Source organism: Phodopus roborovskii, unplaced genomic scaffold (genome assembly GCF_943737965.1).
Source record: "Phodopus roborovskii unplaced genomic scaffold, PHOROB, whole genome shotgun sequence".
NCBI classification, from domain to species: Eukaryota; Metazoa; Chordata; class Mammalia; order Rodentia; family Cricetidae; genus Phodopus; species Phodopus roborovskii.
The window spans coordinates 6,997,078-7,007,118 of NW_026126588.1; positions in this window are offsets into that span (position 1 = coordinate 6,997,078).

Here is a 10,041-nt window from a genome sequence, read left to right on the forward strand (position 1 = left end):
TACTGCAATATGCCGTGTAAAGCATAAAATCAAAAGCAAAGAATGTAAAGGCTACTGTAATACTGACTAACAATCTAAGCAATCCTGGAGAGGCTACTTTATATGCTCTTCCCCAATAATGAGATTGATGACTACCATATATGCCATCCAAGAGCCTTCATCTAGTAGCTAATGGAACCATAAGCAGACACCATCAACTAAACACTGGCTGGACTCCTGGAATCCAATTGCAGAAAGGGAGGAGTGATGAGCAAAGGGGTCAAGACCAGACTGGAGAAACCAATAGAAACAGCTGACCAGAACAAGGGGGAGCTCATGGACTCCAGTCTGGTTTCCCACCAGATTCCCTGAATGTGGTGTTAGTTAGGAGGACTGGGCAGTCTATGGGGCCTCTGGTAGTGGATCAGTATTTACCTCTAGTATACAAGTGGACTTTGGGAGCCCATTCCCTATGGAGAGATACTCCCTCAGCCTAGACACATGGGGATGTGTTGAGGCCCTGCTCCAAATGATGTGACAGACTTTGAAGACCCCCCCCCCATGGAAGGCCTCACCCTCCCTGGGAGCAGAAAGGGAGTGGGATGGCGGTTGGTGGGGGGGGGGCAGGGGAGTAAGGGAAGGTGCAGGAACTGGGATTGACATGTAAAATGTAAAACAAGCTTGTTTCAAATTTAAAATAAAAAATTATCAAAAAAATACGTGTCTGAGTATTTTGGCTGCATGTATGTTTGTGTACCACATGTGTGCCTGGTGCCAAAGAAAGCCAGAGGAGGGTGTCTCCTAAAACTGCAGTTACAGAGGCTGTGAGCTGCCATTTGGGTGCAGGGAACTGACCCTGGGTCATCTAGAAGAGCAGCTAGTGCTCTTAACCCCGAGTCACCTCTCTAGCATAGGTTTTGGAAGTTTTAAAGACATGGCAGATCTTTTTACTTCATGGTGGATACTTATCATTTTATGTCCAAAAGCAAATCAGAGAAAGGAATTCATACGGCACCACAAGGGTGAGCTGTTCCCAAGAAACTACTGTTCCCATATAGTGAAGTCTTCATTGTCTCCAAGTACTGTCGCTCTGGGGGAAAGTCCTTTTTAACATGCGTAACTTTGCAGATATGGCCTTCTGTATATGTACTATGTTTACATGCAAGTTTTCAAAGGTCTTTCTTTTGAAAAACACAGAGATGTACAATTGAATAATATCCAGAGAGTGAGAAACTTTATTCAGTCCTAACTGGGATGACATCATCAAATATCTTCAAAGCTCAAGTACCTGTGTAGAAGAGAAGGCAGAAAGATCGAAAGAGCCAGAGGTAACGGATGACCCCAAGGAAATAGCATCATCCATATGATGCCCGCACGAGTTAATAGAGAGGTGACAACAGGCACAAGACCTGCACAGGTTCACACACACACACACACACACACACACACACACACACACACACATTCCTGCATTGATAATCGTACCTCTAGCCATGAAGCTATCTATAACTGATCCCTTCTGGGAGAGGGAAAAATAAGCTTTTTCTAATGGTTTGTCATGGGGCACAACCACACTCCAGATCATGCCCCATGCCCAGGATAGTAGGTCAGCAAAAGACAAGACTCCATGGTGGGTCCCATTTTGGTGGGCTTTTGTGTTTTGGTGTGGTTTGTTAGTTTTGTTGGTTTATTGTTGTTTTGATTTGCATTTTCTTTTGGAGACAAAGAGAGAGATAAAAAGATACAGAGATGCAGATAGATGAGAGGGGACATGAACTTGGGTGGGTATGGAGGTGAGGAGAATCTGAGAATCATGGGAAACATGGTCAAAATATATTGTATGATTAAAAAAAATTACAAAAAGATACTGGTAAAACAAACAAACATAGAAACAAAAACTAGCCAAACACACACATAAACAAACAAACCCCCAACTGGCCTCTTAGCTTCTGGGAACAATATTCTGTCTCTCTTGCTTGCTGCATGCGTAATATCTTACTAACGGTAAGAAATGACTAATACCATTAAGAAGAATTGAACTAGGGGTGGACTTGAAGAAGAAACAAGGGATTAGAAAGCAGTCAGAATGGTGTGAGGAAGGGAGGTAGGAACAGACTGAACTTAATGAATTCAACATTAGATTATCAGTCTGTAGCTTTCAGCCGTCACTTGAATATTATAGGCTCTGTCATTGTTTCAACAATCCCTGATAATGAGATTGATGACTACCTTAAATGCCATCCTAGAGCCTTCATCCAGAAGCTGATGTAAGCAGAAGCAGAAAACAACAGCTAAACATTGAGCCGAACTCCTGGAATCCAGTTGTAGAGAGGGAGGAGTGATGAGCAAAGGGGTCAAGACCAGGCTGGAGAAACCCACAGAGACAGCTTATCTGAGCAAGTGGGAGCTCATGGACCCAAGCCAGACAGCCGGGGAACCAGCATAGGACTCAGTCAGGCCCCCTGAAGGTGGTTGACAGTTTGGAGGTCTGGGCAGTCTATGGTGCCCAGTGGAACCAGTATTTATCTCTAGTGTACAAATGGACTTTGGGAGCCCATTCCCCCATGGAGGGATACTTTCTCAGCCTAAATACAAAGGAGAGGCCCTAGACCCTGCCCCAAATGATGTGACAGACTTTAATGATTCCCCCCTGGAAGGCCTCACTCTCCCTGGGGAGTGGATAAGGGGTGGAATGGGGGGCGGTTAGTGGGGGAAATGGGAGGATGGGAGGGAGAGGGAACTGGGATTGATATGTAAAATAAGATTTTTTAATTTAAATAAAAACATTAAAAAAAATAAAGAGTGGAATCCTAGACGTTCTGTAGTATGTCCGCCTCACACACAGTTAGGGCTTGCCTTAAATTTTCTCACTGTTAGTGAGAGTCAGTTATGGGTGTTTGGTTTAGGCGCTCCTGAGGTGAAATGGCTTTTTCATCACATGGCATCAGGAGGAACATGACATTGTTGGCATTCACTCAAATTACTTGGTTAAAGCACAGAAAAGTTTTGTTTTAAAAATATTCTGGCTTTGCATTCTTTCTCAGAAAAGATCATGCCCCCAAAAGTACATTCTTGAATAAAATGTAACACAGGTATCCATTATTCTAAATGAACGAATAAATGGGAAGGAGAAGCTAGAGAAAGAGAAAGTAATAGAGATGGAGGGAAGGCACGGACATTTGCTTCTGGGTTCCAGAGATACCCACCTGATTAGAGGTCTGGCAGTTGGCTCATGGGTGTATTTATCTTATACAAAAGGGAAGTCATGTATGGCAGAGGTGGCCTTCACAGCTGCTTTTCAAAGATAAGGGAGAAAGTGGAGGGCTTCTTGGAAAATGTAAGGCCTTTACTTTTGTTCCGTCTAAAACTTAGCTTCATTCTTCACTATACTTCTCAATGTGCCTCAGTTTGCTGAGCCTAGGCGTTGGCATGGGTTAGGCATTTGATGACATTACAACTCAGCAATGGACCACTGATGGGTTGCTAAAGTCTAATGTCAGCTCAATGATTCCACTACCTAACTTCAAACACCAACCTTTCTCATTCTAAAACAGAATGCCTTTTCTTACTGGATAATTGAATTCAAAGCTTTTCTATGAAGTGTTTCAAGTATTATATCACAGAAACACTAATAATTTTATGCACAAATGGGTTAAAATGATTCATAGTATACAAAGTAAATCTGAGTATCTATTTACTCTAGATTCTTGGCAATAGTTTGAAAGTAATCTTTTTGGTCTCCTGTTATGTATTTATACACAGATATGTTTTCTTTGTTTTAAAATGTTAAAATACATAATTTCTATATATTTATTAATTTTGCTCATTTCCCCCAGTTTGATCTTGTACTTATAAGCTCCAATCCTCATGCCTCGGCCTCTTCAGTAACTAGGATCAGAGACCTATATTATGACATTTGCATCATGTGCATATATGAATCAAACCCAGAGGGCATTCTGGGTAGACACTCTCCCACTGTGCTACCGTCTCTAGGCACAGTGTAACAAATTGAAAGGAGAGCAAGAAGGGGCAGCTGTTAGGACCAGATGCAGGTGATGAGCACATACATCATGAAGGAGGATATAAAGCTATTTTTTTTCTAGTTTTAACTCTCGTGGAGGGTTTTACCCCTTGGTGGAAGATGAGTGTATATCAAATATACGTTTGATAGGGAATGTATAAAATTCAATGTGAAGCTTCAGCATGGCTAAGTGAAGTTCATTGAGATTCATAGAGTTTGTGTTTGGTTCAATTCTAGCACACACACACACACACACACACACACTCACACACTCTCTCTCTCTCCCTCTCTCTCTCTCTCTCTTTCTCTCCCAGAAAACAACCTTATATGTCACTGGAAATTTTTATTGGAAGATGATCACTCAAGGGATAAAAAGTTGCATTTTGAAACTGCATGCATTCAAACCTATATGGGAGGGTACTTTGGAATATGAGGGATAAAAAGTTGCATTTTGAAACTGCATGCACTCAAACCTATATGGAAGGGTTCTTTGGAATATGCAGGGTAGCACAGAGCTGAGAAGGGTAGTAGCCCTTGCATCCAGAAACCACAGCCCAATTGCAATTGCCATGTGATATGTGGACTTGAGTAAGCCCCAGTCTCTGGCCGTGGACTTTTCCTCTAAAAGTTGGAGATGGAATTACTCCGTACTGTAAATATTTATCGTAAACATCAAAATATCGGTATACAATTAAGTCTTAACAAATTGCAAGATATACTGGGAAAGAAAGTCACTTTAAGAATTAGTCTTACATTTGTCATCTTTGCCTATTCACTGCTAAGACTACTTGGAAGAAATTTTAAAACAAGGCATTTGCTCTCAGTATGAGCAGTCACACTGGGACCCACATCTCCTATCCTTTCTCCGTTTGGATTCTGTCTTGGTCAGTTGACTTTTTAAATCCACTGTTTACAGAATTTAAGGGGCAGTCATGCAAACGTTACAGTGTCATGGCATCAGATGATTTGGTGGAACTTTACTTCGTGTTTTTGGCCTTTGGTTGATTATGTGAGAGCTTCTGAGTATCCTTCCAAAAGGTCCTGCTTCTTCCTCAGAGATGAGGTCATTTCTGTAGTATATATATATGGAGAGAGAGAGAGAGTTACCTTGAAACATGCTGTAGTTACATAAAAATGCTGTAGTTTCTAATTCTTTGAACTTTGACCAGTTGTGGTTTACCAGATTAATCATCTTCTACTTCAGATAGAAGCTTCTTGGATGAGGGTTGAAGGATGCATCGATCTGTGCATGTAACCACAAGCCATAAGGAGTTGGTTTAATATAATCATTTAATAGCGTAATAGCATAGGTACTCCTAGAGCTAAAGACATGTAGGCATGTTTCTAGCTCTACAATGGTACTAAGTATGAGTTTCATCTTGTGGAGCAGGATTTAAATCCAATTAGAAAGTACTTGGTTACTTCCTTGATGTTTATGCCACTATTAGAACAGGGAATATATCTTGAGTGCGTGGATGCTTGAGATGAATCTGGAGTTGGGGGATGAGGATCAGTATGATCAAAACACATATGAAACTCACAAAGAACTAAGTGAAAATGAAAAATGGATTGCTTCATGTACATAAGAATCTAAATGCTTGTTAATATGTGTCCTGAAAGAACTATTCTGAGTCCAGTAAGCTTTTTATTTATTTGCAACCAGTTTTACACACATTGAAAAAAGTTCAGCAGGGAGTGTCTAAGTATAAATAACCTGGTAATTTATATTTATGCTGTGTTTCCTTTTATCTCGCTCAAGCTCTGGTCACTTGGATCTTACTGTGTAGCCCAGGGCTTTGAACTCTAGATGACATTCCTCCCTTTACCTGCCCACATCTGGGAGGCCAGGTGTGCTGCTAACTTTTCCAAGGAGACCCTTTCAAACTATCACTGGGTTATGATTATGCCTAAAGAAGTCTTTCAGTCACCATAGCTTACGCTTTATGAAATACATCCACTTATTTTGTTCTGACCTAAATCAGATCCAACTGCTCAATGCAGTGGTACTCATATTGCTTGTTTTTGTCTTCAGATTCCAGCTTGAAGGATCAGCTCACTTAGAACCTAACATTCCACTAGGATTAGTGGGTCCATCTAGGTAGGTATGTTGAAGCCTCTGATGAGTAGCCTGGATTCTTTTGTTCTGATTTAGAAATGACTGCCCTGAGAAGGGAGGCTCTTGCCATGCCCCTACACTGTGCCCACGGGCAGACAGAAGCATGGTAATGAGCACATTGGAAGCTATTAAAATTACATATTGTTACAGATACAACTTTACTGACTTTTTGGCATGGGTAGGATGATTAATTTAAGCACATCAGTTAATTACTAAAATTTTACTGTAATAAGCTATATTAAACTGGGCTGAATGTTTCATGACCTGGTGATAGGTCCGTGACTCAATTTTCTTGCCAAGAGGCTAGCTGGGAGGAGGAAAGCAGTTTTGAGAGGCAGAAATTAGGGGAGAAAAGATTGTCCAAGTACCAGGTACCAGGAAAGAGGGCAAAGAAGGGAGAGGGAAGGAGAGAGATGGGGAAGGAGGGATTCAGGAAGGAAAAATGATCTGTTGTTGTGGCTAATAACATGCCCATCTTTCAGGGTGCATAAACAGTCTAAGAGCAGGCATCATGTGTTATTGGTTCTCTTGTGTCTGTAACTCATCACAGTGTGTACTTTGTAGTATAGGTTCAGTTGAGGTTTGTTGATGTTTAAGACATGGTGAGGGAAGAAACAGAATGCAAACAAATCTGGTAGCTAACACAACACGGACAAGAGTATATCAATTACCAGACCCCAGGCTGAGAACCAATAGTTACCTGTTGAAGAAGCTTTGTGTTGGTTCTCTTATAGTAAAAGGCCTCTAACAATCAAATGGCCCAAGGAAGCATTTATGTCTCGAGCAGTTGTAAAGACAACACTGGATAAAAAAAGGTATATAGTGTAATGATGTCTTCGCCTAACTGTGCTCAGGACTGATTATTGCTTGATGAGTGGTTTGGTGACAATGGCACTGCTTGAGATCAATCAGCTAGCTGTTTTAGCTGTTTCTTTTTTTCTTCTTGTTTTTCTTTTCTTTTTTGTTTTTCCAGACAGGGTTTCTCTGTATTGCTTTGCAGTTGGAGGCTGTCCTGGAACTTACTCTGTAGACTAGGCTGGCCTTGAACTCACAGAGATCGTCCTGCCTCTGCCTTCCCAGTGCTGGGACTAAAGGCAGGTGCCACCAATGCCCAGCTAAGATCAACTGTTTTCACCTTGATTTATGATTAGACTTTTACATTATGGCATCGCTACTTTATTATCACACGACTACTGCATTGACTCTGGCATCAAGATTCCTCTATGTGTGGAGTCACAGAGGATTTTAGTGACATTATTGGAGTAAGGGATATACACAATGTCACTAACTTACTCCAATAATTTACTTCTGTGAAAAGCTGAGAGATTTCTTGGACTCATCTCCTTTTGAGGATCCTCTCAGAAAAGATCATACATTGCTAATTCCTTACATTGGTGAATAGCAAGATATTAAATGTGTGATAATATTTCAAATGGTGGGGCAAATTCCTTCAATCTGGACCGAATGTTTGACATTTTGCTTTGACTAAATGGGTCCCGGCACTATTTTGTAAATGTTCTATATGTCTTGGCATTTGAATGTTTTCACACCCACACAATGGCTAATCCAGATAATCATTAAAATATGAGTGTATTTTGAAACTCATATTCCATTGCACTAGAAAATCTACAAGAAATGGATAAACTCCTAAACACATATGATTCACCAAAATTAAACCAAGACAAAGCAACCTTAAAAAGGAGCTGGAGAGCTGGTCCAGCCAAAGTGATTGCTTCACAACAATGGGGCCTGAGTTCAACCCCTTGAAGCCATGTAAAAAAGCTGGGTGTGGCAGCCCGTATTTATAGTCTCATTACGGGGAGGCGGAGAAAGACGGAGCTCTTCCATTCATCCACTGGCAAGCCAGCCCACTGCACTAAGTCCAGGCCACTCAGAAACTCTGGCTAGAAAAAAAGTTGGATAGCCTCTGAGAAATGCTACTCATAGCTTTGTGCATACATGTGCAACCCTCCTCCCCCAACTCATTAGACACTGTAAATAGAGTGGAAACAATAAATGGTAGGTAAGCCTCCTCACTTCTTCATGGGACACAGAGAAGCAAGTGGGAGGTAACCTAACTGACTTGACATTGTTACCTCCTTAAGTAATGATCTGTCCCCTTTACTATCCACTAAGCATGTATCATTTATAGTCCTGTTGTGAAGACCACACATTGTTTATTTATTAAAGAAAGCCAGTTGCTCCACTCAAATACAGAAAGCCTTGGTTAGGAATCTCCGGTATTCAAAAGGTAATCCTGCTATCATAATTTTCTGATCACAAAATTTCTGCCAAACACAGATGTTGATCAGGAAGAATTTATAAACAAAAAGGCAGAATGCTGACTCCTTGGGATTGAACGGACTGCAGGCACCATACTGCCATGATCCTGAAATCTTCAGTAACCCTTTCTGTAAGACTTCTCTGATTTTAGGGATCAGTTCTGAAGCTCTTCACTCAGGCATCCTGGAAATCAAACGCTTGCTTCTTTCTCCTTGAACTTTCAACCTCCTGATATATATCTCGTTTTTTCTCTTCCTAGAGCACTACGTGTAAACAGACATTGCCGCCCTTCAACTCCCCAAAATGACAATAACAAAGTAGAACTTTTTTTTTTTTTAAACAGGGGAAAATATTCACCAACTTTCCCGTGACATCCTACAGAGAGATGGTCGGGCGGGGGTTGGGGGTGGGGGTTGGAGAGATTCTATGAAAAGGAACACTTCCTCTGAGGGCATAAAGCTTCGTGACGTCGCCCCCACGTGGCGCCAAAAGGCAGTTACCATTGCCCGGAGAGGGGAAGGGCAGGAAGAGCCCCCTCGGCTTCCTTCAAACAGCATGACGATCTTGCTGTGAAGCCCGGGTAAATAAAGATTAGGGATGACAGGGACTGTGGATGTGACCAGGGAAGGGAAAATGGGTGAATTTAATGTAGAGAAAGATGTGTGGGGTGAGGGGTCCGTCAGCAGATTCAGGGACAACTATGATCTCACTTTTCTTAGCAAGAATCCACTAGAGATTTCCCCTGACCATAAGTGAGACGTAATTCTGTCTATATGATTTCTACGGAGTCACTAGGAGGGAGATTAAAGCCATGTCTAAGTCTGACTTCTCTGCAGTCAAATTAAAAATGTCTTTGTGTGTGTGTGTGTGTGTGTGTGTGTGTGTGTGTGTGTGTGTATGCATTTGTATGACTATAGCAATTAGATCTGGGGGTCATTCATTCACATTCTTCTGAACTTTCTGTCCTTGACTTCCAGAATAGAAGATGGGAAGCTATATTGACCAAACATGGATGCATGTAGTGGAAACGCTGTTGCAGTTGTAGACAGCATCTTTTGAAGAATGGGAAGACTGAAGTGATAGGTCAAAGAGGATATCAGTACATACTACTCTTTTCTAGGGTGGAAGCCAGCCAGCTGTTGATGAGTTAGTTAAGTAGTAGACACACCTTTGGTGTGAAGGGATTGATAAGACACTAAAGCACAGTTTGGTCCCCAAAGCACATTATAGTGTTAATTGTGACATCAAATAGTGAAGAATTAAGAGGATATTAGTGAACAGTCAGGCTTTAAGTTTATGACAGAGAGTGCAGACAATGTCGATAAAGTTGTCTTGACATCTTTGTTTCGAATGTTGTTTCGGTCTTCCAGGACAATGGAAGCATCCATCATGCCCCTGGCATTTTAGAAGAACCATGTCACCCTGATCTTAGAACACCAGAAGAAAGGACAAGGTACTGTCCTTTCCATTCACATAAAGGAAGGGTAAAATGATGGTCAATTTTTTGACTAAGTAGGTATCAAGAATAAAATAGAAAGTGAGGGAATGCATAAGACATTTCTTTTCTGAATATGTTTTCAGAAATGGTGTCCTTCCTCAGACTTAATGAGGGTGACTACAGTTTGAATTGGCAAAAATATGG